At 39.2% G+C, this 8,086-nt stretch overlaps 1 pseudogene; it reads right to left on the bottom strand.

Annotated features, from left to right (window-relative positions):
- Window positions 1-3,167: 3,167 nt before the first annotated feature.
- LOC130879278 (glutamine synthetase-like) lies at window positions 3,168-6,559 on the bottom strand (annotated as a pseudogene).
- Between the last annotated feature and the right edge of the window lie 1,527 nt (window positions 6,560-8,086).

Raw genomic sequence — 8,086 nt, 5'->3', positions numbered from 1 at the left:
AAAAACCATGGAAGGCAAATCCTTGTATGAAGGAGAGCCGCACTCTTAAACTAATTTCTCCAGGGACATTCTCCAGTCAGTTGGGCCCCTGACACAGCAACACAAATTCTCATGATCTCTAGATTTATATCTTGATGTCTACGGCATGAGAGGACTCTGCAACCTCTGCTCTTAGGTTCTTCTTTCTTTGTACTAAAATTACAACTAGAGGTGATGGCAGGCTGGAACTGTGATCATTTTACTGTTTCCTTAAGCATGAAAATGTTTGTTCGCACATCGTTTTCTTCTTTCCCTTTGTTGCTTTTGATGCCCCTATATGGATGAAATGGATTAAAAAGCTACAAGAGAACATATGTCATGGTACGAGTATGACCTAGAATGGCATTATTGGTATGGGATAGAACCCTTAAGATGCAGAGCTTCATGGAAGAGCTAAAGGTCACTGGGCAACATGCCCTCGAAGAGGATAGCAGTTGCCCATCCCTCCCCATTTCTCTCTCCTTTTTACTAATCAGGTAACTAACCTCTAAAGCTATAAGCCAAGATAAACTTTTCTCCTTTCTGGTTATTGTCTCGGGTATTTTATTATAGAGACAGGAAGTTTAGCATCCGTGTGCTTTCTCTCTACTCATCTCCAGTCTCTTGACCATCTTCCTCTGTGTATAAAATTTTTTTCTGTTGTGCTCATAGTACTTGCTGTTTGTAACTGATTTATGTAGTTGAGTGCATGACGCTGTTTATTTTGTAGGGAATTTCAAGGATTTTTAAGAGTAGTTCATACTAGAAATAATTTTCTTTTAATGTACAAGCACTAGAACTTTACAGTTATATAAGGTAGGACTCCATTAATCAGTAAATTCAAATGGCTCTTGCGAAAATTGCTTTTTCAATTTTCTCTGTTGCTCTTACAATAGCCATGAAGCAATAAACGCTGTGCCAAGCACCCAGGAAGCACCAGGTTCTCCTATACTTGAATTAAGCTGACAGTTCCCCTCTGTAAGGGGGGAGAAACAAGCAGCGATTAAGTGAACCAAAATGAATATGATCTGTTCCCTCCTGAGGTCATTCAGAGTGCTGTTGCAGATTAGGTATGGTTTGAATGCGCCCTCAAAAGTTCATTTTGGAGACTTGGTCTTTAGTGTGGCAATGTTTGGAAGTGGTGTGGAGCTTTTCAGTGGTGGAACCTATTGGACCATCTCCCCTTGCCTGATGGTGCTAACCTTAGAAGGAATTCAGGTAGCTCTTGTGGGCCCTTGGTTAGCTCTTAAGAGAGTTGCCACAGAGGGAAGAGCTATGACTTTTCTCTGACTTCCTTTCTGGAGATGTGCAGTAATATTTCATTTGTATTTTAATAAATAAAGTTTGTCTAAAGTTCAGAGAATTAAAACATGGATCAACCTTATAGACCAGGCAGTAGTGATACACACCTTTAATCCCAGTAGCCACACTAATTTGCCATAGAGACCAGGCAGTGGTGATGCATGCCTTTAATTCCAGAACTAGGAAGGAATATAAGACAGAAGGAGACAGCTCTCAGAAACAATTTTATTCTGAGATTCCTGAAGGCAGAATGGCCATTTCGGATTGAGGTAGAGGTAAGAGGTAGTGGCAGGCTGTTTTGCTTTTCTGAACATTAGGCTTAACCCCAATTTCTGTCTCTGAGTTTTTATTAATCATGCCACATAAATATGATCTTTTTCTACCACTCATGCTTCCCTATGTGTGATGTCACTAGTCCTGGAGTCTGCAGCCAACCTGAACTGAATCTAGCCTCATGCATTGAACTGAAATGAAGAGCTAAATAAAATTATTTTCTTTAAAAAACTATCTTGATCTGTCATCTTATAATAGACCCAGAATATGCACTGATATAGGCACCTAATGACACCTTTACTAGGAACTATCTCTAAAAATTCACCTAAGAAAATGTTGCCAATAACACTCAAATTGTCACATTTTCTATTGAATTTTCACAGTTGTATCTTTAAATGATATTTTAAAAATAATTAAGACAGAAGTCTATATTCATGGCAACATATACATCATGAAATTATTCATCTTCAAAGCTTCTATCTTGTAAGTTTGATACAATATCATGTTAATTAAAATTTCCTAATTTCTTCCATATAGCAATCATTAAAATAATTTAAGTAAATTTTCTAAGTTATAATCCTTCCCTATTTATTTATTCATAATTATCCAATCAGCTGAAGTACTTTCCTGTACTTTTTAACCATTATATAATAAATACTTCAATTTTAAAGTTTAATTAGCTCTGACTTCTATTCACTTATGATAAATTCACTCACTTCTTTTATTGGTATTTCATGAGGAGGACGTGACATAAAGTTAGTTTTTAATTGCTTTGTATTATATTAATCAAAAATATCTTTCCTTTCTTTTTGCTCTTTTGAGGCTGAGTTTCTCTATAGTTTTGGAGCCTGTCCTGGAACTAGCTCTTGTAGCCCAGGCTGGCCTTGAACTCACAGAGTTCTGCCTGCCTCTGCCTCCCAAGTGCTGGGATTAAAGGCGTGCACCACCACTGCCTGACCCAATCAAAAATATCTTTAAGGCAACATAAAATGCATTTTAATATTCTACAGATTTATTGATTAACAAAATAGTACGCCAAATTTATTAAATAAACTTTAACAAAATCACCAAAGAGTAATCATCTCCATGATTGAGCACGTGAGCACAGTTCAGTGTCATCAGATAGGAACCTCACTACTTCTGTTGCCAAAAACAGGATGGCTCCTTGTCACCAGATCCTGTGCTAACACAGCCAAAATAAGCCTAGGTGAACTGCACTGTAGGACTAAGCAGGCTGAGATAAAATTGACATTAGTGTGTGTGAACATTACGTAATCACTGAAATGTACAAAAAAGCAAGCATATTGGGTAGGCACTTAATTAGAAATAAATTCAGCTCCATAGGACTGTATGAGACAGAGATAGACCAAGTAAGGAAGTTGCTCCCAAGATGGACTCTCAACACATGGTGACAGCAAATACTGTGAAGAAGCCGGTCCGTTTCTCTCATCAGTCATCAATGACATCTATAAAGTGTAAAAATAATAAGGAAAGAGAATATGCCATATCTTTAATGACTCCAGGCATTGGCCTCACTAGGGCAGTGAAGGCAATGGAGAAATGACAGATACAGTTTACAGAGAAGATCTGGAAATGGTCTGGACTCGCTCAGTGTGTTTATTATAGATAGTTGAACAGGAAGGCAGAGTTACTGTATAAAGTTGAACAAAGGGGCTTATGTGCTGATGTTGCTTGCTTCGTTTCTCAGTGGCCTCCCCAATGTACTTCAGACCATTCTCCTCCCGCATGGCCTTGGTGCTAAAGTTAGTATGGCAGCCTGCACCATTCCAGTTCCCAGGAATGGGCTTGTGAGCAAAGGTTGTTATCACCCAAAATCTTCACATACACGATGCAAGATGAAATGGGCCACCCAGAGATGATCTTCCATGTGGATTCCTTCACAAGGTCCTGTTTGGAATTTCCACTGGGCAGGCATGACTTCAGCATTTATTCTGTAATCTTGACTGCAGCATACAAGCAGGCCTGGTAGTGAGCCTCCAAAATATTCCTGCCATATGCTTTGCCTGCTCCCACGCCACAGTAATAAAGACCTTAGGGCCCAGTGAAGCCATTGGAAGGCCCAAAAGGGTGTCCATCTATTCCCATGAGAGCATATTCCTGTTCCATTCCAAACCAGGGGTGCTGGCTGCTCACCATGTCCATTATCCGTTTATAGATGTGCCTTAAATTGGTCTCTGCAGGCTTCTGGTTATATTTGAAAACTCCACAGAAAAACAACTTGTTGGGCTCTTTGCAGAAGGGGTCCAGAAACATGGCAACAGGGCTGAGATACATGTCACTGTTGGAGCCTTCAGACTGAAACATAACTAGACTATCAAACTTCTACACACTTGGGCTCACGTTCCAGGGTGCAGATCATGCAGCGCAGTCCTTCTCCGGGTACCATCAACTCAGATATACATGGCCTGGACTTTCTCACCCTGGGGCAGGAACATATGCATTTGCTTAATGCCTTTGTTCAAGTGGGAACTTGCTGAGGTGGCCATGGTGGAAGGTGTTCTGAGCCGTGGCCGGTGGGATAATGGATGGAGTGGACAGGCCATGAGAGCTAAGCAAAGAGAGCAGAGAGGAGATGCGTGTGAGGCTCAGATGGTCCTCTCTACTCCCATTCTCAGATCCCCACCACACTATGCTTACTTATAGCTAAGTTCCCCAATAATAATAACTGTTGCATGTGTATCGGAGAGACAGCTCAGCTGTTAAATGTTGAGGCTCACATCCAAGAGACAAAACTATGGTATCATTTTTCTTTTTGTGTTATTTACTGTATTTCTGTAACATTTTTATTGATGACTATAAAATATTTCTCCTTTTAGGCTATATGCTCCAGGATCATAGAGATTACATCAGTCTTGGGCACGTGCCCAGCAACAACCATGAAAATCTAACCAGTTTTCTATTGTTTCATTTTCAAGTGTCTTTCAACTGCCACAAATATTATATTATCACTATCAAAAGTATGAATTTTTCCAGACTTTTCCCTTCCTCTGATACTTGTTGAGCTTCTGTCTTTCTCCCACTCTCTGGAAAAGTTCTATTTTGCCTGCTAATTTTTTGAAATTTTGTAATGCAGACAAAGAAAGAAAGAAGAAGCTCAAGCAGAAGAGGTGAGTGAGCTGGGACAGAGGAGGGGGGTCCTGAAAACTTCAGAGGATGCACTGTGAAAGTAGCTGTGTGAGAGAATAAGACAGGATGAAAACATTGTATATGCGACCCCTTCACTAAGTTAAAAATGCTTCATCCAGATACCGTTGTTATCAAGGTGTTTGTTTTTGTGACAATACCATGCTGTTTTTATCACTATAGCTCTGCAGTTTATTTGGGGTATATAATGGTGATGTCTCCAGCAGTTCTTTTATTATTAGGACCGTTTTAGCTACCCTGGGTTTTTTGTGTTTCCACATGAGGCTGAAAAAGTTGTTCTCTCAAGATCTGTGAAGAGTTCTGTTGGAATTTTGATGGGGATTCCAATGAATATGTAGATTGCTTTTGATATCTTGGTCATTGGTACAAAATTAATCCTAGTGACCCATGAGCATTGGAGATCTTTCCATCTTCTGATATCTTCAATATCTCTCTTCAGTGTCTTAAAGTTCTTATTATACAAGTCTTCCTAGAGTTACCCCCAAGATATTTTATATTATTTGAGCTCTTGTGAAAGGTGTTGTTTCCCTGATTTCTTTCTCAGTCTGTTTGTCATTTGTATGTAGGAGAGCCACTGATTTTTGTGAGTTAATTTTGTACCTTGCTATTTTGATGGAAGTGTTTATCAGCTGGAGGAGTTTCCTGGTGTAATTTTAGGGTCAGATATGTAAACTGTCATATCATCTGCAGATGAAGACACTTTGACGTCTTCCTTTCCAATTTGCAACCCCTTGATCTCCTTCAGTTGTCTTATTGCTTGAAGCACAATTAATAAAAACTCAGGGTCAGAAATTGGGAGTTAACCTGAAAATCCTAAAAGCAAAACAGCCAGCTACTGGCTCTTACTTCTACCTCAGTCTGAAATGATGATCCTACCTCCTGGAATCTCAGAGGGAGACTGCATCTGAGAGCTGTCTCGCCCAGTCTTATATTCCTCTCTAGGGCTGGGATCAAAGGCGTGCACCACTGGGATTAAAGGCATGGACCACCTAATTTCTATGGCAACTAGTGTGGCTACTAGGATTAAAGGTCTGTGTCATGGCTCCTGAGATCAAAGGTGTGTGCTACCATAACCTGGGCTGTAAGGATGACCAGTGGGACTGCTTTACTCTCAGATCTTCAGGTGGTCTTTATTTATTAAGACACATTTAAAATGCCACTACAATTGCTCTAGCTGAGACTTCAAGTACTATGTTGAATAGGTATGGAGAGAATAGACAACCTTGTCTTGTTCCTGAATTTAGTTGAAATGGTTTGAGTTTCTCTCTCTTTAAATTGATGTTGGCTTTAGGCTTGCTTAAATTACCTTTATTATGTTGAGGTATGTCCCTTGTATCCCTAATGTCTCCATGACTTTTATTATGAAGGGGTGTTAGATTTTTGTCTGTGACCTTTTCTTCAGCTAATTTGATGATCATGTGATTCTTGTCTTTCAGTTTATTTATGTGGTGGATTACACTTATTAATTTACATATATTGAGCCAACCCTGTATCTCTAGGATAAAGTCTAGTTGATTAGGGTGGCTGATCTCTGTAATGTGTTCTTGGATTTAGTTTGCAAGTATTTTATTGATGATTTTTGCATCAAGCTTGGTGGGAGAGGTATCTACCAATATAGATCCTTATGCAATGAGGCAGCTTAACTTCTGAAATAAAGAAGCCCTAGATCTCAATGACTTCAAATCATTAAAGTTTGTATCTCACCTTGTGTCCACGTACTGTAGTAGAACTGATTTTACAACAGGCACAGTGTCTCTGAAGCCAGCACTCTCTAGAGATGAAAAGTCAGGGATGGTTTCTGCAGTTGTAAAGACACACACCGCACACACCCATACCCAAAGTAGTAAACATCCCTTTTGCTCCATTCTGCTGCCCAGAACTGCATCACAGTTTACATACCTAGCTGGAAGGGAAATCAAATACATGGTTCATTGCGGCTGGCCCCAAAACAGCCAGCTTCTGCAGTCATTCACTATTCTAGTGATTATATGGTATTTTTTATTGGAGTAAATAGCAAACATAGGGCCCAGATAAAACTACTTTGCAATATCACTCCAGGTGAACGAATTTTGAATTTAACTAAAGTATCTGACAGAAGGCCAGAATTGGAGTTAATTTACCCTGATAGCCATGCCCTATAGAAGTTCTCCACTTATTCACATAATCTGAGCACATCCTTCACAAGAATTATTCAGTTTTTTGCCATGCTCATGAAGCACCCACATTCTTTTAGCTTACATTAGTCACACAATTGTTTTTCTCTTTATTGCCAAAAGTCCCAGTTTAATGCAGAAGATAAATTATGTTGAACTTATGTTTGATTTTTACTGTAATTAGTCTGTATCTCTCTGCTCACAGCACCACTTATGGAGATGGTTTACACAAATATATTAAGATAAATTGATCTGTACATAAACATCTATGCTGGTTCTTTGCTCATTTCTTAGATAATATGTGTAGATCAAATTTATCTTTTAAGACAACGTTATAGTAATTATGCATTTTAGCTATTTAAACACCAGCACAAAATCTCTTCATATGATAAGCATTTCTCTTTAGCTTCAGAAAATAAAATTTACCCCGCTGTGCGTAGCCAACAGAAGAAATCATTAATCCTGTCCTAGGATTAATGTTAAATTGTTAAATTAAGGTAGATGAATCCAGTCATCCATGAACAAATCCCTTCTTACTGTGAACCCTCCAGACATGGCTGCCCTCAGCCTCAGGAGGAGAAAAGAGCAAGGAATTGTTGCTGCAGCTTCTGCTCTTTGGTTTCAACTCAGATCTGAGTTTCATCAGAGGCCACCTCCCTAGCCTGCCACCCCTCCTATGCTGGTCTCTTCTTGACACCACACTGTCTCTGAGCTTTGTAAATGACCAAGACATTAATAGTCAGTCAGGACTTTATGATATTACCTGTGGATCTTTCTGTCACATAGTGACACTTCTTTTGGAAATGATTTGCTCATTTTCATCTTCATGGCTACGGAAAAGAAAGAAATGGTAGGGCTACTGGAAGTTCTCATTAGCCCGTGTGCCTCTGTGATTCTCCACAGTAGTGTCTCAGCTACTCAATTGAAGTTGCTGCCATCTTTTACACTTTGCCAAAGACGGCCAACACTGCCAAGTGTCTCTTTGCTGATGTTTAGTTTATTTTACTGTTTGAAAAAAATAAAACTACTTTTTTTTACTGAAAATATTACCATTACAATTAATACTTAAAACTAAAGTAGAATATACAGTCAGATATCTTCTGGGAGTTCCATATTTCAAGTTGCAAATATCCTGGGAATTATGTCGTACCAGTACTGAACGCGTATTGACTTGT

The sequence above is a fragment of the Chionomys nivalis genome, chromosome 8 (genome assembly GCF_950005125.1).
Source record: "Chionomys nivalis chromosome 8, mChiNiv1.1, whole genome shotgun sequence".
Lineage (NCBI taxonomy): Eukaryota > Metazoa > Chordata > Mammalia > Rodentia > Cricetidae > Chionomys > Chionomys nivalis.
The sequence above is the reverse complement of the archived record's forward strand: the minus strand, read 5'-3'. Positions and strand labels throughout refer to the sequence as shown.